Source organism: Rhipicephalus sanguineus, chromosome 3 (assembly GCF_013339695.2).
Source record: "Rhipicephalus sanguineus isolate Rsan-2018 chromosome 3, BIME_Rsan_1.4, whole genome shotgun sequence".
NCBI lineage: Eukaryota > Metazoa > Arthropoda > Arachnida > Ixodida > Ixodidae > Rhipicephalus > Rhipicephalus sanguineus.
The window spans coordinates 53,326,382-53,349,576 of record NC_051178.1 but is presented as its reverse complement, the minus strand read 5'-3'; positions in this window follow the sequence as shown (position 1 = coordinate 53,349,576).

Genomic DNA, 23,195 nt, shown 5'->3' with positions numbered 1-23,195 from the left:
CCGTGAAGTATGGTATTTTTTAGAGAATTTTTTTGCAACCTAGGTTTCACCCACTACGGCAAAATGCAAATCACTGTAATAGACAAGAAATTTTTTTTAAAAATATTTTCCGCGGACAAATAGTGCACTGATGTGGACGTCCACAATTTTTTACAATACAATGGGAGAGGGTCGAGCGCAATGTTTGGGACGTTTGACGTGGAATGACCCTGAAATGAAATACTGAGTGCTCCTTGATGCACCTGTTACTATTTATTGTGTATATTTCGATGCCATAATTTTCAGCAGGGATATAGAAGCACGCGTCCAACTTCTCGTCAAACGTGATAGTGCACCATAGAAATGCATTGATTTTTTATAACATCGCTTTCTACTAAGGTGTAGTATGCTATTTTCTTACAGGCCATGGTTACGAAAAAAATTCAATGTAACGTTGAAAATTCCGCAGATACCACGCACATGGGAATCGGTCTCATGCGAAGCAATCAGCGATTAGTTGACTATGCTGCATTTTTCGGCTTTCATCAAAGCGTTACACGGTGAATTGACTTGTTTTTGTAAGCGTAGTAGTTCTGTGCACATCGTGGGCTCACCGCGTACATCGACAACACTGGCGTTTAAACGGTAACTTACGGTGTGACGTAACGTCAGCACTCCCGTTAGAGCACATACGTCGGTATTATCGAAACGAAGTGCACTTTGCGGTGGGATAATGTCAAAAATTGGGGGACCCTTAAGCTTCGCCTTTAAGAGTTCAACGCCATAGCGAAATCCGGCCTCTAGTGCCCACTTCAACCACTAAGTGCATACTTATTAATGTGTATTGTTACACACGCACACGCACGCACGCGCGCGAATTTTACAGGCTTTCGATCTAAAGCAAGTGTCGCATGGCCTCCAAGATATACGCCGCGCGCCGGCCCTCTCGGATGCCATGAAAAGTCGAGACATATTTCTCACAATGCCTCACAGATGGCAGCACATTATCTAGCGTTTGCTGCGTTGGCTTGATATGTTTTCCTCTAGATGGACATAGTTGTCCATTTTTAGAGCTGTTTGAACGTTCGTGTGTGTATTTAGCGGCGATGGCTGCACTATCTCGGCGTTTTTCGACGTAGTTTGATGGCCTCGCGAATGCGCCTACAAATCGCCGCATGGGCTCGTTTTCGTCGTGACACCTGCCGAACAAAATGCGTCGAGACTCGATCCTTTCACTATATGGCATTTATGTAGTGTTTTTGTCCGAAGCAGCTGCAAGTAACATCGTGGCTTTGTGGTAAGACACCTGCTTGCCACGCGAACGGCCCGGGTTCGATCCTCATTGGGACCGAAGATTTTGGCGTTTATTTTATTTGCTACTTTCTCGATTTTTTGCTCACGGATGATTTTTCGCTCACAACCAACGGTGCCGACGCCGACACCGGAATTTCTGCGACACGAGCTCTCTAACGCTACCGTGTTAATATCACGCGAAACTTTCGTCAGCGTATTCTTCCAGGGCCGAGCAACGATTGAATATACCTTGCTGAATCATAGGTATATCAATGTAATGTTTATTAGACTTCTATGAAAGCGGAGCCAACACTGCAAGCACAACTGACGCTAACCCGGCATGGCGCAGGTATCATAGGAGTACATATGTAAGGTTTATTGCTTTGTTATAAACGTGGATAACCACCACTGCAACCACAATAGACGCTCCACCGACATTACTCCTGCATAGGGTCTTTTTACAAAGTGCTCTCAGGACCTGGCATGGCTTTGTGATAGAATACCTGACTGCCACGCAGAATGCTTGGGTTCGATTCCGGCTGGCATCTGATTTTTATTCTTTGCATTCGTTGGGTCAACGCTGCCGATGTCGGTTTTCCTTTACGCACTCGTATTTAAATTACCAATGTCTGTTCTCGCCATTTCTGCGAAGATATGAACTGTGAGTCACCTGTGGCGCATACCCGCTTACCGTGGCCCGTTGTATACGGGTATGTGCCACACGTGTCTTGGGTAAAGGGTTTGACGACGTACGCGACAGGAATCTCACATTATTCATGTCATACCCAGACTGTCATATTTTCAAACCCTCTTACCCTCCCCTGCCAATTTCGGCCTACACCAAGCTAAGGAGGCGATCACGAGAGCACACAGACGTAGGCGGCTAGATAGATAGATACGTAGATAGAAACGCTCAAAGTGCGTTGGTTTCGCTAAGAAATGCTTTGTATTTACAAATTTTAACGTGTTGTCACTGATCGGAAATATTCAAATGTAAGTTGTAGTAAAATTGATAGTTGGGTGAGTTGGTAGGTATTCATGATGAAATTTGTAGCGCGCACAGTTGACAGGGACACAAACGAGCGCTAACTCGCAACTGCCTATTTTTTGAAAACGACTGAACATACTAGCACCACGAACCCGCACACAGCATGAGCAAAGCGAGTCATCTGGCATGCATACAGATTACAAAGGATCAGGCAAAATTCGAGGAGGCCAATTGAGTGCCACCGATGGCTGACTGATACACTTGTCGGCACACACTTTTATATGAAAGGTTTCCGTATTTTCACGTGTTAGTTTATCATTATCAGCATAAACAAATATCAATATCACACAAAACCGGATTACAATGACATATTTTGCAATATTCTGACAAGTGCGAAAAAATTCGCTTCCCCAGAGAGTTTTCATGGTATAAATAAACAGTTGTGAGTTAGCGCTCGTTGGTTTCTCTTCTTCGTGGCCATGTCTATTGTGCGCGCTACGAATTTCACCATGAGTTATATATACTGTTTCACCCATTTATTTTTTCATTTGTTCTGTTCTAGGCGTCGTCAATGCGTAATTTGAAAACAGGAACAATGCGTCATATAGAAGTTCTTCCATACTGTTGCGCCGTCATCGCCACCGTAGTCGTCTCATCTGTGACGTCCACATTGCCTGAAAGGAAGAGCTACCTCTTTCCACATCAAGACGCTTGGAAGGTAATCATTATTAGAAGCTTGCGTCGTCTGACACTCTTTGTTAACTTCTTTGCATAAAATTGGGCCCAGTAAGTGATTACAATGAGAGCCTATACGCAAGATGAAAAAGAAATATGGGTGCCTTGCTTACCTTAAGAGTCATTCAATTTAGGTAGAAATAAGAAGAAACAAACAATTCACCGACGATTACGGTACCGCCTAATGCTAATTCTGAGCGCAGCTTCGTGTTGGGGCAAAGTCAACTGTATCTGAAGTTTTGGCTTTCCGCAAGGTATCGACTACGCCACAAATCATGTTTTTTGTGAAGTGGGACAGCACCCACTACGCCGTTATTCGTCTTCCTGTGAGAGTGAGCAACTGGGCGTGTTGTAATTGCATGATTCAAAATAGCAGGCGCAGAGAAGACGACGGACGAAAAGGGAGACAGGCGCCTGTGTGTGTCTCTCCCTTTTTGTCCGTCGTCTTCTTTGCGCCTACTGTTTCGAATCGTCTTCCCGCGGATAAGCGAGGTACCTGCTACACGTCTGTAAATTGTGATGTGCACTTTGTGGATGCTGCGCATGTGGCTGATGACGATGAAAGAATTATAGCTGAGTACTTTGCAGTGAGTGAGAAGCATTACACCTCGCACTCGTTGCGCAATTAGCCTTGTGTTATGACTGATTGCTTTTTTACTCTTCTGCCACGCTATGTTACATAGGTTAACGCGATTCCTTGCCCGACACGACGTCAGTATAGGGTCTTTTTGCAAATGAGTTTCAAGCACCAGTGTGGTGCTGTGGTAGAATACTCGACTGTCACGCGGGGGGCACGGGTTTAAATCCCATTCGATATTCGGCATTTTTTCCCATTTAATTTTCATGTCTAACGGTTACACCACCGACGGCGCCCGCGACGGCAACGGCGACGCCGCTCAAAGCAGGAACGGGCGCCTAAGATCTACGCTCTAATACATTAGCTCTGGGACCCAAGGTGAAAAGTTTCAAAAGAGCTAAGACGGCCATGGTGGTTAGCAAATCGATTAGTTTTTGTGATTCTTGAAGGGCGCAGGGTAAGCCCTATACGGCCCATGCATTTTTGGCCATTTTGAGGTACCCTTTTCTCAGTTACTAAAAGGGATGTCCACATGATATATACATTATTTTCTTTGAAATTTTCCGCTCTTTTAAAAGAAGCAGATTTATTTAAATTTGGCTAATATTAAAATGTTGGTGAAATATTTACCACAAGGACCTCAATTTTGAGTTAATTTGCATCTTTGAAAATTTGTAACACAGAATCTGTAAAGTGCATAATTTCAATTCTGCTTCAGTAGTTGTATGCATTTATGCAGAATACAAGAAAAAATAATCAAACAGCTGAAAAGCGAACATACTTTGCCACAAGCACCGTTCAACTATTTTATTTAGTAGTAGTACAAGCTTGGTAATGATTGCCAGAGTCAATTTTTCACTTTGGAGCCTGTCGTCTTGCTTGCCTTGCTGCTGTTGTGAGCTGTCGTGCAGCTCTATCCGCAATGTACCGTCGACTGTGGCCAACTTTTTCCAACAAATTGACTGTATTTTGACCAGGATTCAATTCTATTATTTCAGAATTTTTGCTCGCGCGATACTACCATCATTGAATGAAAGAACAACATCCAATGTCGCAATCCTTAAGACTCCGAAGCTTAGACGAAGACAGCAAAGACTCCTCGACGCAATTCCCATTAGCTCAGCACTTGCACCGCACAGTATCTACGTGCACTTCGGTCTAATTGCATCACAGATTATATTAATGTCCATTAGAGCATACCCGTTGTCATCCTGCACGCGATTCGCCTTGAAGGACGCTGAAAAGGCTGAGAGGTTCATAAATAAAGAGCTTGCAGGTTTAGCCGGTATTTATTCGCATTTATAAGAGAGCTGTATTGGTTGCCACGAAAGTTACACTTCCTGAAGACCTTCTTTATCCTGAGCATCTCAACTTATCGATAGGCACGACATACACAAGTTGTAATGAAGCTAGGAACTGAAAGTCTTCGAGACGACGCGCTCCGAAGATCAAGTGCAAATAAAAAGGCACACAGCGTCTTCTGACTGCCTTAGGAGTTACCCTGCAATTTCCTATAAACACCTGACTCCAGACAAGCATTTTGGCTTTCGTACGCAAAGTTTTCTTTTTTAAGAAAAATGTACCATAAGCAGGGAGCGCGTACACGAGGCTTTTCCTAGGGTGCGTGTTCACTCACCAATTCCATTAGGAAAAACTAGTTTTCAGCTACAAAAAGCACTTTTTAAGAAAAGCACGAACCTGGAAAATATGCAAAGAGGGACACACTTCCCAATTTGCGAAGAAAAAAAAAAGTGAACTTTTTAAAAATTTTGCGTTACCCCGTGACCTTGCATGCGGGGCAGATTAACCAATGTATGCCGAAACTCAGAAAAAATGACAAAACAAATATTTTTTTCACAAAAAGTGTACTTCTGCCTTCAAAAGAAAGCACAAGTTCTTTATTTACTACCAGGCAAACGCAACATTTCAAGACGTCCTCTACATATAGGACACTGGGCATTAGGGGTGCCATGTGCGGGTGTGATAAACCTTGAAACATTTCACGTGCGCACCAACACTGCACTTCTTCTTCTCCATGACGTCTTTCACACAAAGCACGCGTGTGCCCGGAGAAAGCGGTCGGCATTTCATGTGCACTTCTTCCTCTCCATGACGTCTTTCACACAGAGCACATGTTTGCCCGGAGTAAGCGGTCGGCACGTGACAGCATAAAAAGCAAGCAATGTCTACGTTTGCACACGTTGAGAAAGCGGCCTGCTTGATGTGCTGTGATGTGCTAGTCATCAGCTAAAGAAATAGCGTTGTTAGAGGGCATCAAAGGAACGTCCTATATGTAGGACACTGGGCATATATGGGTTAAGGCACCGTCATGTCGTCTGTCACGTCTCGCGTTTGCGTCATGCAGGTCCCACGTTTGAAAAATACAAGCCGAGCAGGCTGTACGTTTGAAACGCCAGCGCGCTTGCCCGTGAACGCCAGCGTCGCCGAAGGGCTAATTCGTCTGTCCGAGCCAGAGAAGCGACAGCGAAACGCCAGCGCTGGGAGTTAGACGCACCGCGCTCGGAGAAGCAAACAGTAGAATAACAGTAAGCGAACCATACAGCAGAAATTAGACAATGAAAAAACAAATCAATCACAAGGAAATAGCAGAAAACAGTATAAAATATTACATAATCACATGAAATATTCAGCAGTTCGTACAGCTTTTACCTGGGGTGAAACTGGCTTTGATATTTTTATTGTGCTTCGTTGTAATCACAGTCTCTTAGCTACGGGGTAATTAAATATAGTGATAGAGTGATAGTGTTTAAATATTTCACGCTTCTTCCTTTTCTTTTGGTGTAGACTGAGCAAGTATATTTTGTGCAGTGTCGTAGAGTAAACTCAAGTTCCAGGCGCGTGTCTACTTCTTTTTTTTTTAAGCCTGGGTAACGCCTGCCAAGCTTTGCCCTGTCTTAAAGATGAAATATAGTGGTCGAATCGAAAGGCTAAACGACCATGATAATCGTGTAGGTAATGTTTAGCAATAAGACGCAGTCACTGGGCAAAATTTAACTGCACTTTCATGAAGATAATGCGCCACGCACACGAGACACGACGACCCCAGACCGTATACAGCTATCGTGCCGCCAATTTCATGCAGTGTAGAGGCACGTAAGTGTCTCTACACAGCATCGGCAACGTGTTCTAACAAATTTCCACTAGCCCGCCAACGTGTTCTCACTAATTTCATGTATGTCACTCATTTAGACATGTTGCAGGCATATTACGGTTCATTGCTACAAGATCTAATGTTAATGAGCTCAGGCTTTTCAGTAACAGTTCTGTTTTTTGCATACGTTTAATGTTTTCACACTACCGAAGACAATAATGGATAAGACCAAATGGTCACTGTAATGTAGTAAATTATCACGACTTACGACTTCTATTTTCATATCTTGTATAGTCGCATCTGTCCATCGATGTAGCAAAAAGCATTTCTATCAGAAATTAATAAACAAGCACACATTGAGTTACGCACTTAAAGCATATTGTGCGCCGTGTGTACTGGGTGTACAGTAAACGATATCGTTTCTAAAAGCAGAAAAAAAACCATAACATTCGCTTTTGCGCTGTTATAGATGTGCCCTTTATTTCGTGTGGTCTGCAATTTAGAAAAAGTGTGTTTTCTTGGCGCACTTAAGCTCATCAAGCGGGGAACTTCGGTGTAACACTCAGCAAAATGTTCAGAAAGTACAGGGTGCCTATATTACGTTGTTAACGAATTCTGAGTAAGGTAGAAGTTCAGGGGAAGTATGAATCTAGAAGCGATGAAAAATCCTTGGAACACGGGGTGTCCCTGGAGCCGACGTTTCGACTAGCGGACTTGTCTTCTTGAGAATGTCTTTTCACATTTTCCATCCAAGCTTTATCTTCGAGGCTGCTCTTTTTTTGTGGCCGCATTGCGCTTTAACACTTACTGTTAATAAAAAATACCGTCCTGTTACTGCGCACGCCGGATATCGCACCATTTTTTAAGGAAGGTCTGGTATCGTGCTATGGGAACGCATTCGTCATCTATCATTAACATTTCTCATACCCTATTTTCGGCAGTATTTCTCAGTAACTTATTTTGCTGCCCTTTTTCATTGGTTCGGAAAGTACCTATTTCAGCCATTCGTCCAGAATATTGATAAGGAACGAACAAATGATATAGAAAAAAATCACACCATCTCCCGCTAAAGGGGACCTTGAGGCGATGCGAAGCAGCGTTTTGGCATGCAGAGCCCGAGTTTCAGAGGGGGAGTGGAGAGGGGAGAGAGGCAAAGGTGAGAGGGGTAGTGGAGAAGCGGAGGAGACAGGGAAAGGGGAGGGGTAATGTAGAGAGGGAGGGAAGAGAGGGATAGGGCTAGGGGGAGGGAAATGGGAAGTGGAGAGAGGGAGGGGAGTTGGGAGAGGAGAGGGAGAGGAGGTGTGTGGAGAAGGCTTGCGCATGCGCAGTAAGGGTGGTCACGCCGCACACCACCACCACCACCACCACCGGATTGAAATCTGCTATAAGATGCTTCACATCTAATAAACTTTCAGGAATATCACCGTGAGAAAGCTTCGGTAGCGCACTGCAGACCGCACCTTTGCGGAGCACGGTGCCATCTCAAAGCAGACGCACTTTCCGTGCGCCTAAATGAAACAATAGTGTTGTCCTCTCGGGTTTCTTGCGCTGAAGGCATTACTGAGCAGTGGCATTCAGGAACCTTTCCTTATTTCAGCAGCCGCAAAGCGCGCCTTAAAGGGGTCATGAACCACCCTTCGTGCTTGGCGAAAATACACATCCTGCAGAAAGGAGACACTGCTACGAACAGCTCAGCCAAATTTCGCAGTCGTTCACGTCGCAAGGAGAGTTCTTTACCAGCAGAGCGCGAAGTAGTCCTTTTCTCATGAGCCCTCTTTTCATACAGAGGCCATGTGCTCACTTGCTTCGGAGCTGCCGGCGCCTACTCTTTGGCGTCGAACAGCGGATAGCATACTACTGGCCAGTGCTGGGCAGTATCGAAGATACTGTATCTTAGATACTATCTAAGATAATCTATGGGTATCTTGTATATGTATCGCGATAAGTCTCGAAAGTTGAGTATATGTATCTGTATTTCCGATACATTCGATAATGTATCGTGTATCTTAAGATACAAGATACTTCTATCGCAACACAACCGTGCGAAGCAATAATCACTGGCCAAGCTCCGCTTCTCAAGCTGGTACTGGTGCCACTAAGCCTTCTGAGCAAGTATAAGGGCTGTGACGCAATTTTATTTTTCCGCCAGAGTCCTCCAGTGAGGGCAGAAGATGAACAAGACAAGCACGCGGACGTCTACGCCCAGCCCACGTACCTTTTGTTTTGTCGATTTCTTTTCTTTTTAGTTGCGCCAGTGCCACAACAGTTGCTCTTAGCCACTGCCTACTCCACTGCGTGTAGCGTCTATCGCGCAAATTCTGATGTTGCTACAGTGTCGTTATTGAAGATTCTCTTTCGTCTTGCTCCGTAACCAAATGTGATGCGTGCAAGAATGGGATTGCTTTGTGTCTCGCGGATTTTACATATCAGCGATTTGAAGGATCTCGTGGATGTAAAGCTTGACTTGCATGCAATGAATTAACTTATATGCAAATAAGATATGCAAACAACTATAGCACCACTGGTACTGATGCTAGATCTAATAGAGCAAGCGTTTACCTAACAGAAAATATCTTGGCGTACCGTATTTTTCATTTCCTGCTACATTTATTCAAAGAATTTAAGAAATCATAACTTGAATATTTGCACAAGTGCTTTTTTGCTGTCATTTTGCATCCCATACATTACCTACGTCTCTGTACTGTTTTTCTGGTCTGATCACTGCAGTACGTCTCTTGTAACGCATTCCCAAAATAAGATCTCTGCTTTATTCTTCTAACTGTCTGCTTTATATTTCTACTACTGTTTACCCATTTAGACGTTGCCAAGGCGATTTTGAAAACAAATATATAACTATGTAGGCGTCCCTTGAGTTACAGTACAAAGTATTCTGCTTATCGCTTAGGAAAATAGCGAAACTGAGTTTGCATTACAATGATGGAAATCATTAGGAGCCATCTTCAAGATGTTAGGAAGGGGATTCGAGATATGTTGTTTAACTGAATGCTCTGTTTTACTAATGAGCGTCCCAACGGGCCGTTTCAGGCAATTTCCCATAGGCACTGAATTTTCTATTGTCTTAATAGGTAAGTTGACGACACTTCATGCTCAGGGCGAAATTTAGTTCGAAGCGCCGGGAGAGTGAAGATGGTGGGAGAGAGTTTGAACAAAATGACGTTGCTATTAAAGGCGCCGTCTGTATTGTGTTTTCTGTACTCATTCAATGTGAATGATTGATACAGAACCACCTAGCTCTCTATTTTACTTATATTATTTTTCCTGTTTTAGGCCTTCTTAAATATTTTTCGTATTACTAATCACCACCACATGGGAGCTATAAGCGGCAATAGCGCGAATAACGGCGGTGTCCTCCGAGGCTTTGTGCTACTATACAATACGTCGGAGCCGCCTCTGCGTTGCACATGTTCTCTCGTTGAAGAAAAATTGCTAGAAAGATTGCACGCCCTATTAAAAATCGTGTGTTGGTGGATGCTGTAAATCTTGGTGGACATGGTGGAAACAATAGTGGACAAGGTGGAAAGAATAGTAGATGTGGTGGAAGCTGTGCTGGTCATAATGGCTGATGATGGCGAGAGTGGAAAAAGTGGTGGCAGATGGTGGTGGTGGTGGCGAGCTTCTTTTGGTGTTAAGTGGAAAATGCTGGCTGATGGTGGCGAGAAAAACATGTTTTGGTGGATGACTTGGTGAAAAAGCTGGATGACGGTGGCAGGATGGAAGCATGGTGCATGATGGTGGCATGATGCAAGTGAACGTGTCATTATGTGAAATCGCTGTCAGTTCTAATGTTTTCCTCTTGAATGTGCAGAAATATATGCAGCTCAAAGAAGCCAACACCAATCATTAAGCTTTCCAGCACTATTTTTTTTTATTCATGCGGCGCGAATAACCACCACAAGTTTTCTGGAGCACAGCAGCCGTGAATGTTTACATTTTACGCACGTACTTATCAGGTTTACATCCGCGATGTGCTGCTGCATTTTGATGTTTACAAGTCTAGAATTGTCGGTGTGAACAGCGAAAGTAACTGTGTTACATCGCCGCGCATTTGCCCAGAAGTAAGTCCTTCCAGAAGTAAGTCCTTCCGAGAAGGAGAGTCCTTCCAGCGGAGAGACCAGAAAACAGCCTCCGCTTGATACCGCCACGCTTGAAACGCAACTCTGGCAATTATTGCACACTCACTTACCTCAGCGGCACTTTAAGGTAATAGTGAAAATGCATGCAAAGCTAAAATGCACAAACTTTTACCTTCGGCCTGCGTCGAGATAAGCCCCAACCATCATATTCTTCCACCATGATTGCCACCAAAGGTTAGGCATAGCGTAGCGACCGAATCCGTCTACGTGTTATCGGCGCTTCTGGGTTTCAGTATACACGATTCCCTTTAGTACGAATGACTTTACAGCACACCTGTGGCATCACCTAACCTAAATGAAGCATTTTTTTCTTGTGTACGGTGTCCGCACAAGAAGCGATGAGCATAGATGCGACGCGCTTCCAGCAAACGCCTCCGGTCACCAACCGCCGCCGGTCGCACTCGCCGCCGCTTCTCTGACACGTATGCGAGAACACAGACTTGTCAATTCGTACGCCTTACTGAACCAATATGATGGCATATTTTTCCCGCGCACTGCACTTGTTTTGGCCCAGCCATTATGCAGTTGTAGCTAATGATACAGCGTCAGATCAGTGCGCTGGCACGGCTGCGCTGTACGTTGCACGAAAAAAAAACATCACAATTCTCAATCAATTGCACGCGCGTATTTATCGAATGAGATTAGAGTCGACAGAAAGCCTCTGCATATGTCGCACTTTGGAAAAAGCGAGAAACGCCTATTAAAACTTCGCAGTAACACCCGGTTGACTATACTCGCGCTCCTCGCCCCACTTGACATATTTCTTTGGAGTTACGTTGTGAATTCTAAAAGAAAGTTAGCGCTATTGCGATTATCGACGTGCCATTCGTTACCGACAGCAGTTTGTTTGCGTTTAATAACTACGCAAATTTTAGTAGGATGTAAAGATCGCGTCTGTCTTCAGTATGAGACATACAAAGCTGGAGCCAAACAGTGTATTAGTATGTTGACTAGTCATTTTGCAATTCACTCAGCAAATGTCAGCGTGGCGCAGTGGTAAAGTACTCGGCTCGGGATCCGCAGGTCGGACGTTCGACTCCCGGTGGGGGAAGGTTTTTTTTTTGCATACGGTTTTTTTTTTTGTACTAGTGCTTTCTACATCGCCTTCTATACAATTATTTATGTGTGACTGCTAGGCACGATGGTGCCGACGCTGTAGCACCGTTTTACGCGCTCCGTCATTCTCCAGCATCCATCATACGCCAGCATCCAGCATACACCACGTGCCACCATCTTCCAGCACCATAATCCACCATAATGGTGGATGGTGGAATCCACTATTCCTCATGGTGGATGAATTTTCACTAGGGCGTTAGTGAGTATATCAACAAAAGAGTCATTTACGCCAGCAGATAAGTAGAATATAAAAATTCATTGCTGTTTTACGTCATCTACGTACACACCAGGGGTCTCAAACTCAGCTTATAGTCAGCGGGCCACAGTCGCGAAATTTAGTTCGAAGCGCCGGGACAGTGAAGATGGTGGGAGAGAGTTTGAACAAAATGACGTTGCCATTCGAAAGGAAGCCTTTCCCATGTCTCACATATATGTCATTTCTAAAGGGGATTTGGAGTCAGGATTCGAGAAACATCGATACCGATGTGCACAACGAGTCAATTCTGAACGCGGATTCTGAAATATGGAGTTTTTGTTCCACAGTTATATTTCCGCACATCGTGACCACATGTTCATCACGAAAGGAAAGCTTGAGACATGTCACGTCTGTGTAGCTCCCGAACATACTTATCTAGAAAATGAAAACAAATGGGACGAAGATGGTCACGTGTGCGGGCGGGGCCGCTAGCGAAAGGTCTCAAACCCCTAGTATACACCATGCGTCCCCCCCCCCCCCCAAAAAAAAAAAGTCGCTACCAGCGTTGTTGCTGCTATACACCTGCCCAGATATACGGTACTTTGCAAACTGTCGTTTACGGACAAAGTAAACGTCCACATCGATATTTGCGCCGTCGTTCGAAGGCTTCTTATAGAAGGTATTGTGGTTATACGGCAACCCGCAAGCTGGTCGGCAAGCTGAGCGGTGACTCCCATCAATTGCAAAAATAACAAGCAAGAACCGCTGGCAGCGAAGTGTATAAAGAGTTGTACTGTGAAGAAGCTAAACCAAACCGCAATAAGTTGTTTTGGAAGGAAACTAATGTACTTTGAGCAAGAAGGGCAAAGCTTTTAGATACTAACAGACATTTCATTCAAGTGAAACAAAAGAGGTCACAGTTGGGAAATATTCAAGAAGACATTCTCGTGCATAGGCGTTCACTGCTACATTATATGGATCTATAATAACAAATTAGAGAATGTATCGAAGTATCTTAAGATACACTTGCCAAGTATCGTATCTGATACGATTATTGCGGCAGTATCTTGTATCTGTATCTCCAACACTTCTTGCCTGAGTATCTTGTATCGTATCGCGATACAATTTCAGAGTATCTTTGCCCAGCCCTGCTACTGGCCGATACCCGGCATCAATGAAGAGCGGCGTTTGGACGAAATGCGCTTGATGCCACGGGGTTTATAACTGTTGGGGTTTAACGTCCCAAAACTACGCCATGATTATGAGAGACGCCGTAGCGGATGGATCCGGAAATATTGGCGAACGTTCACCTCAATTTACTTACACGGGCCTCTAGCATTTTCGCCTCCATCGAAAATTCGGCCACCGGGCCGGGATTCCATCCCGTGACCTGCGGGTCAGCAGTCGAGCGCCGTAACCCCAAGACCACCGTGGCGGGTGACATTATACAGTGGCCACACTAGTGCTTCAGGAATCACAACGAGAAAGAGCGATCGCCGTTCATCACGCACTCTCAAGGTCATGACAAGCACTTACGAAACTTCTTTTCCCCGTACAAAAGTAGAGCAATTGTGCGAGGAGCTCGTTTTCTGTATTATCACAACAAATGAAACCGACAGAAAATTACGCTAAGGAAAGCATAAGGGACATTACTTGCAGTTTACTAACTGTATTGTAATGATTACCACTTCAATTGAAAGAAATTGAAATGGACGAAAAATCACCGCTTACGTCGTGGGAACCGAACCCACAACCTCCGAACTACCCCGTGTCATCCCTCCCTGTGTAGATTTCAGCACTCTCAAAGGGAAGAGAGAAGAGAAAACGCGTAAAGCGTGCCACAAGTCATTGTAACTCCGCTCGTTCTTGACGTATTCGAGAAGTTCTTGCGGCATGGATTCGTGAGGCAGTGAACTCCGATACTGAGGCTATACAATGATTGCTTAAAAGAGTGATTCAGGACAACCTCAAGAAATTGCTCAAAAGGCACTCTTAGAAGGTCTCTCACTCAGCAAAGTGCTAGCCATTTGGAGTATCGCACGGATTCTAAAAACCGAAAGCGTGTTCTTAGTGGCCTCAAAATATTTTTTCCTGTTCTGCAATCACCCCAGTGTCACCATCATCGAGTACAGGCCGCGCACAACGTAAGGAGCTGCTCATTCCGAAGTGCCTCCGTTCCTGTAACAGCTTACGTACTAAAGTACCAGCGCTCCAGGGGCGTAGCCAGGGGGGGACTTGGGGGGGTTCAACCCCCCCCCCCCCGAATTTTTTCAGTTTTGCTTGCCTATATATGAACGCGCACATACAAACGCACGCACGAACATACATAAATATGGTTGAACTCCCCCCCCCCCCCCCAAAAAAAATTTCTGGCTAAGCCCCTGCAGCGCTTATATCACTGCCCCCTGCATTACAAAGGCCGCATCATAACTGCTGCTGTCCCTTAAAGTAAGGCCGCACCAAAATTATCGTTCTTGTACTATCGTTACAGAGCTTCCTTCAGACCTCAGTCTTCGTGCTGTACCAGAGATCGTTCGAACACGACGTTGTTGTCGGAGGAAATGGACAGTGCTTCCACGGGAGGAACTACGAGTGGAATCACGATGAGAAATACGCTCTTGCCGAGACATACTACTGGGACAATGGGACGGCGAAAGTGTAAGTTTTCCGCGAATAATGCATGTGCAATATTCGCGTAAATAGAATAAGTATCCATTCTGTGTACAAGTAATTCAATATCATGTCATTCCGAGCCGAAAAAGATACGAGTAATGGAAATCAGACAAGTAATGGGATTCAGGACAACAGACAAATCCGTTCATATCGCGCACTGCTGCGCACAGCAATAATACATTTTACTGAATTCGTGTATTTATCAATGAATTCAGTGCTGTTAGCAATCGTCGAAGCCCGAAGTAGTAACCATTGCACTAGCACATGCGACCAGATAATTCCCGACGCTTGAAAAGAATTCGTAGGTGCAAATAACTATAATGTGTAGCACGTCAACGCTGAAAAGCATTTCACCCATTGCAAATTTCGGTTTTGTAGACTGTAAGCTGTGAGATTCCGTACAGAAAGACAGGCAGGCAGGCAAACAGGCAGGCAGGCAACCAACTTTATTGAGGTCTTTTGGAGCCAGCCAGTGAAGTTTTAGAAAGAACCCCAGGCTAGCTGTTGGCTAATCCCTTGTTCGAGTTGGGAGGTCATGCCTCTCCACTCTGTCACGGGTCCTCTGGACAGTCTTGGACTGGTCTTTCTGTTTTGTGCTCGTCATGGTCTTCTCCCAGTCCTTACTGTTGTTCAAGCCCTGTAACACAGGACACTGCCAAAGCATACGAGCTAAAGTAGATAAGTGTTCCCTGTAATCCCGGCAATGAAGATCTACCTGTCCGTGGAGCCTGCTCAGGAAACCTCTCGATGGGTACGAACCAGTCTTAAGCATCCTGATTGCACAAGACTCTGTTCTACTGAATTTGGGATGGGGAGGCGGAAAACGTCGCCGCTCCCCTTTGTAATGTGTCGGAATTTCATGGAATGTAAAGAGAGTCACTGTTTCCAATAGTCTCCGAACCCTTATAGGAACCACCCCCGTTGTGGTGCGTGAGTTCTCGCGGACGGGAGAGGTCAAATCTCATTGGGGTTCAACGACCAGGGTTGCCACTGACTTTCGAGTAAATGTCGCCAAACGACGAGCAAAAAGTCGCCAAAGTCGCCATTTTTTTTACAAATTTCGCCAAAAATGTCGACATTCTACTATGTGCATTATACCTAGTAACAAAAATTTCCACTCACATATAGCCCCTTAGAATACAGTACCATCCAAGACTCTTAGATTATATCGACGTTTCTCAATACCAGTCGTATCGCCCGCATCACCATGGGAGTGCATGACGCTGCTTCTCCGACTAGCCGCAAGATGTGCGTGGTGGCGCAAGGATGAATGAATGAAACGCTCATGATATCCTTACATCCCTGTCCGCTCGTTTCAAAGGTAAAAGTACGGTAAACCTTGGGCGAAAACCGTGAAACCATTGTTTGTAGGCAGCTTTGCGTACCCTTATATGAAATAAAGGGATTAAAATGTTTATTAAAGGCAACACGACAGAGTTCTTACAGGAACCAATCATTAGTGAGTCTTACACCTTTTCAGTGTGAATTCATATGATACCGGACGCCACCGACTCCTCCTTATAGTCACTTATATGTACACGCGTCAATCCGATGCGTTATTAATGAACAAGTAGACAATGTAAAATGTTATATAGGAATTATTTTCATTGCACACGCTCACCGAGAACAGTGGAAAATGCCTCAATAAAATATTTTTATTGCACAAATAGCCGCGTATCCACCTCCAAAACAGTCTTTACGAGCTGAATTGGGGGTACTGCAACAATGAATAAGCCGCCAAGCTATTCAGAACAGTTGGAGCTCTGGCGGAACAAATGGTCGGAACACGCGGTCAACCCGTCGTCTAGCCCTTTCAGAAGCGAAACTTCAGAGAAGCTTAAAGCACCTAAAGCCATAAACTTATAGCCAAACACTGCTCTCTCGCGGTTTGCAAGGCAGTCCACTGACTTACATTTTGCTAAAATGTCGCTGGGGGATGTTCCAGTACCTCCTGCATCTAGATGGGTCCCGGACTAAGGATCCCACTCACCGATCGTCTCACAGAACATCAAATAAACGTTCTATTATCTCTCTGGATCAATTGAGGAGATACACACGAGTTACAGGACGGACATACCGAATGACGCGTGATGTACACATTCTACTCGTGGGTCTAAAACCAAGAAAAATACAGAGAATGTTGCCGCTCAATCGTTGGGAAGACACTGAGTTTAGGATGCATAAGTCAACCTAAGCCGAAAATCGCCAAAAATTCGCCATGTGGCCATTCATAATTTTACGTCGCCACGGGCCTCTCAAATTCGCCACTTGGCGAAAAGTAGCCACCATTGGCAACCCTGTCATCGACCCGACAGCACGTCGTGTTCCAATGTGGGCTGAGAACCACGTGATATGATGGACAGATTTTTTATCTGATCACTTCTTTAGAATCGCTGCCGCTTCTTCAGCTACGAGGCCCGAGGCGAAGGCCCTGACCGCCGAGCAGGAGTCCGTGTAAACAGTCGATCGTTTGCGATCTAGCATCGGGATTGCGATGGCAACCTACTCCGCGACACCGGCCATGGTAGTCCTTACCGAAGCCGCGGAGAGAAGCTCACCCCTTTCGTTACCCAGACAGATTGTGATTTATCCGGGCATCCATACTGGGCAGCATCTCCAAAGGATTCAGTGCCTGGTGTGTTCTTTAAAAACGCCTTAGCTCACGCTACTCGCCTTCCCTTACTGTGCAGCGTATGTACGTTTCTAGTAAATGGAGCAGTGAAGAAGGTGTCTCTGACCTTAACATCAGGTTGTGCCATCTCCTCGTTGCTTAACCTAGATCGAAGGATATCTGCCTCCAGAAGACGTCGGCCAGCCCGAAAGCCCGAAAGCCTCACAACCTGTGCAGACCTTTGTGCGTCAATCAGCTCAAGGGAGGTGTTGTGCACTCACAGCTGCCTGAGTTTCTCCGTACCTGCTATGATCGCGATTCCCAACACTTTCTTGATGCATTCCCTCATTAGTATGTCGAGTATGTCCCTCTCTGTTTTTCTCCAATGTAAGGCCGAAGCAACATAATTGACGGGGCTCATGACGAATGCGTGATGCGCCCTAAAGAGGTTGTCCTCCCCAATTCCTCCTTTCTTACTAGACACACCACGGAGCTAGATGTTCCTGGTATGGATGCACGCCTGGTGCAGGCCCTGGCAGCCAAACGGTCTATGTTGGAATGATGCAAACCGCAACGACTAAGCCGCAGGCTCAGGAAGAAGGTCGCCGAACTTAACCGGAGCATAGGAGATTCCTGTACTAAAAAACTTTTTTTCACAAGAAATTTTACAAACTGCTGTATAATTAGGACAATGTTGAATATTCATTTTCAGCAGCTTCCAATGAAGGTCAGAGGTTAACAAAACGTACAATTAACGCTCCCGGACGTGACCCTGTTAGAGCATGGCAAAAAAGCCTTTAATAAAAAGTAAAACAGGCCTAGCCAAGTTTAAATTATCAAGCCACAATGATGGGCTCCACGCAGCATTACCATTACCAGTGAGAGACACCATTACTACTTGCAAGCACAAACCTTTTATGAATAAACATTCATTGTTTTGGTTTTTCTTTGAGATGTAGCTGATGAAGAATAAAGTGTTCGTTATTATTGTTCTGGCTAGAAAGACTTCCATAATAATAATCAGGGTAGGTTCGATAACAAGAGCGAAAATTTCTTTCCCAACCGCTGTCTTTTGCGTGTGTTCCTTATAGTCTTCAAGAAAAAGCATGTGACCTTTAAACAGAATGTCACTGTACCCACCAGCTAGTGCGCCAGAGGAATAAAATTCTCGGACGTTCTATGGAAGACCAGTGGTTCACCCATCTCCCCCCTATAAACATTCCTGGATACGGTACTGCAGTGAACACCTTAAAAAGTAAATTACGTAGAAACAAAACAAGAGCCGCGTGCGCATCACATTTTTCTTACTTCCTTTTGCTCGTCACTCTCCTTCCCTCTGACAGCTCTCCACGGTTTCGCATTCGCCAACTGCTCGCGCCATGTCTGCGCCGCGGCGAATGCTCGCCGTAGTGGCCCACTTGACCCACTTAGCGTAGTGGCCCACTTAGCGGTTGTTTTCCGTAAGTTAGTTGAACTATATCAGCAGGTTGAACAACATAGAGTTCCGAACAGTGAGTGTTGCGCGGTAACATGAATAACGTGATCAAACTGCACCCGAACCTTGTGGCTAAATATTGTTCATATAACCTGCCAATTTTGAAAATAGGTATTTATAGGCATTTGTAGGCAGTCATGCACAAACGCCAAAATTGGCATTTATAGGCACTATAAAAACACTATAAAAGCCCTTCTTAACCTCTAATTCATGCTCATATATCAAAATGGTGCGATAGGAGCGCAAGGAACAAAATACGCATTTGCCTAAAATACGGTCTTTATTCGTTTTGCATTGGTGGCATTTAAACCATAAAGAATTGTCGCACGCGCCGTGTTAGTTTATTTACACTTTTTGTTCCTTATAATGATCCTGATGCAACCAGCTAAGCTAACTAAAATGTGGGCTCTCGGAAATATAATTGTGTATTGTGAATTCTAAATACCGAGCATTTGTTTCGTTTCCATCAGGCGAACGGCTAGACTAAGAGGTGGCGCTCAGAGCCCGCCGGGACACCGTTTCCATGAACTCATGCAGTGGCGCTCAATATGAGGTGCAACATGGTGGCCATAGTTGAAGGGGCCCCAAGCCTATACTGTAACACCCGCAAGCGTGAAATTGAGTTTGCAAATATCATTAGTCGAAGCAGTGTTTACGTCACTGATTGTTTTCTCTATCCGCGCCATAGTGCAGTGTTGGCGCCTCTTCGATCACCGGTAGCGTGTTGCACCTCATATTGGACGCGTCTGTACTTGACGTGCCGAGGCACATAGCGTGAAGACTAGAGATGCGCCATGTCCGCTTAATCGCCTTCTGGCAGCGAACCGTCGACATAAGTTCAGGCTTGCTCACCGCGACAGGGCGGGCAGGTACCGGATGAACCTCCAAACGCTGACCTCTCAACCTGAACATAACAAAGGCGTCGCGTTCCAGCAAGCAGACTAGCCAGGCTTTTGTCAGGCTCGTAAAGCGTGCTGCATGCTGCCACCCATGGGCTGCTTTACGCTTATCATCATCATCATCATCATCATCATCATCAGCCTGTCTACCCCCACTGCAGGGCAAAGGCCTCTCCCATGTTACGCTTATACTCTGGCCCAATTTTCGTGGTGCAGTGCACTTCCTTTCGATGCCATTGCCGGGTTTGTAAAGCCATGTTCAAACCATAAGTTGCGATAGAGTTAAACGTATGCACATTGCAGATGAACCACAATGAGAGTATAATTAAGCGTCGTGACTTTCATACCATGTTTCCATTTATGCAAGTAACTTCATGCAACTTCAGCAACTTCATGGATTCCTCATCTGGTTCGTCCTCTGAGCGTAGTTTTGCGCGCAAGTGGAGCTCGTCCGCAGTCTAAGCGGCACGCATGTAATGTGAGCGCCCTCAGCATTGAGCGGCCGCTGCTGCGGGTTTGTCAAGCGGCTGATCGCAAGACTAAGCTTGCTGAACCATGACACCTGGCTGCGAATTAGTTGTTGTGGAGCTGCTGCTTTGTGATTATGTCGCGTACAATTGTTTTGAACAAATTATATTCGATTTTCAGTACATAACGAACGGCGCAGCCACTACGCGGTTTTGGTCATATGTGACGCGTTATAAGCGGTTAGAAACCAAAATGATGCAACGCTTTTTAAAGCAGAATGGTAGACGACATCCTTGACTTCAATCAGACGGATTTTGAAAATATTCAAAAATGTCCTTTTCGAGAAAACTATTTTCAAACTTCGGCGCTTTTGGTAATACTATTACGTTTCAGCACAACTATGTACTGACAGGTAGTGCGATAAAACCGCTAAAATTATTTTAATAGAGAGCGCAAATATGAAAGTTAACATGTGCTCATTCTTATTATCCTCAGTTTAACTTGTTTGCAGCAATAAATTCCTCAAATACAGGTATTTTGTGCGATTTGCCATGTTAGTGACTTTTTTTTCTTCAAAAGTGCTTCAAAATACAAAGAAACTATAAACACATGAGATTTTATTTCACTTCTTCTTTAAGGGAAAGAAATGTTGTGACAAAGAAACGCACCGTTTTTTTCATAGGTAAACTCAAAATTCAAAAATCGCGAAATTGGTAGGACAGTGTTTTTTGCGGCCAAAATTCGTATATTTTTTTTCAGGCGAACAAGTTTTTTTTTTCAATAAACTAACATCGAAACCATTGCTATGACTCCAGTGCCTAGGCCTACAGTAAGTTTCATCAAAATCGGGAATGGTGACTGGGGCCTCGTGTTCTACCTTATCTGGACACACCCTTACGGGGGCTCACCTTGTCCCAAAAGAGTTCCGTGTCGGGTGTATGAAGCTTCCTCTACAATCAATTTTTTATGAACATAATGTTCGAAAACTGTTTTCCTTCCAGCCACTTATTCCATTGAGACGAGTCGTCAAACTAACTTATCTTTCCAGAGTGAACCGGACTTTGTACTTATTTCCCGAAGCAACCGAAGGATATGATGTGCCGAATGCAATGGCTGTCTCTCCCTACAAAGGTAAGGACACTGTGAAAAGATACGGTTTCTTACTTGCCACACGACAATCCAGCGCGGTGGAGGTTGCGGTATCCCAAGGGATCCCTGCCGACCTCCTCTTAGCCAGCGCAACCAGTATTCGCACTGGTCCCCTCTTTTTTTGGGCGTAGTAAACAGTACACCACCACCACAGCAAAATGTCTTAAGATACCTCATTGAATACCGAGAATTTCTATGCGAAACCAAGGCACTTTTGTCCGTCTCTATTAATCTATCAGCCGCCTAGGTCTTGGCGCTCTCCTGGTTGTTTCCTTAATTTATTGTAAACGAAGATTAGCATAGGACATCAGCGTATGACGAACAAGATCAACAGGTCACTGCATTAATATTTTGACATGCTTGAGGCGCACGACCTGAAAAGATTCCCCAACTCATGTGTACGCATACTCGCATACCACGTCCCATGAATGCGGGTATGAGCCTCTCGCGATACACACTATGTCTCAACCCAGGAACAGCGAGAATACAATTTGGAAAATCTTAACGCCAGAGCGTTAAGGAGCCCCTACTGCAGAAAATTCGGTGCCTGTATCGGCGGCGTTGTTAGCGAATGAAAAATCGCGATAGACGCAAAGAATAAAGACCATGGTTCCTGATGGAATCGAACCCGGACATTCGGCGAGAGTCCAGTATTCTACCAGAGAGCCGCACCTGTGCTTGAAACTGTTTCGGAAAAATACCTTACATATGCGTCATGCCGGGGATACGTCAGTAGTGGTTGCAGTGTTTGCTATTTGCTCTGATGACAAAGCAATAAACGTTACATATATACTCCTATGACTCACCAAGCTATACAAAAGTGTTGCTCAACTGAGGAGGAGTACGCCAACGGCCTCCACTTGCGCACGTCGTCGTAGCGTAATGTACAATTCGTTTCGATGAAATTGACATCTCTAACATGAGCGCAGGCATACCCGCATACCAGGGCTTATGGTATGTGCCACAGGTGATTCACAGCCTAATCAACCAAGGACAGCGCAATCGAAAACTTGAAAAAACACTGTGTGGAATAAGCAAGAGAAAGGACATAATTTGTCATAGTCTGCGATTACAGAAGCGCTTACAGACGCGCTTACATATCTACTCCTATAAGACAACAAACTACAGTCTAATGTTGCTAGTCGCCACAAGAATACGCCAACGAATCCTGCTCACACTTCGTTTCCATAAAAGTGACGTCTGTGCTGTGTCGTGATTGTGGATGTTACGTCAGAGAGTCAGCTATTATTTCAAACCTATTGTAGTCAACGTGCCTGGTAAGCTCACAATATGCACACAACTACCCAAATTACACAAAGACGTCGATCCACCCAGCTGTAAGACTTGGCTCAAAGTGCTGCATAAGCAGAATTTTGGCTGGTTGCATCGCATGAAATTCGTTGACACATTGCGTGAGATCTGCCAAAATTTTTTGCCTGTTGTTTATGCAAATACGCCTTTCGTTTGACCCGACCTGGGATTCAAGCAAACGCGGAGAACATGAATGCATGTTTTATTGTTAACGACATGTCGGAATTAGCGCAACAGCGATTAGCTACATGCAGCCTTCCTTCAAAGTTCACAAGTGTTTCCGAATGCTCCGTATGATGCGCCTTATTTCATTTCAATGAACTTACAATCAAGACAGCTTTCTTAAAATACACAGCGAAAGTAAATATAGATGATTGGATCCTGAGCCCTCACTTCAGTAGTTTCTGGTACAATACGGAGCACTTTGTGGTAGCCTGCA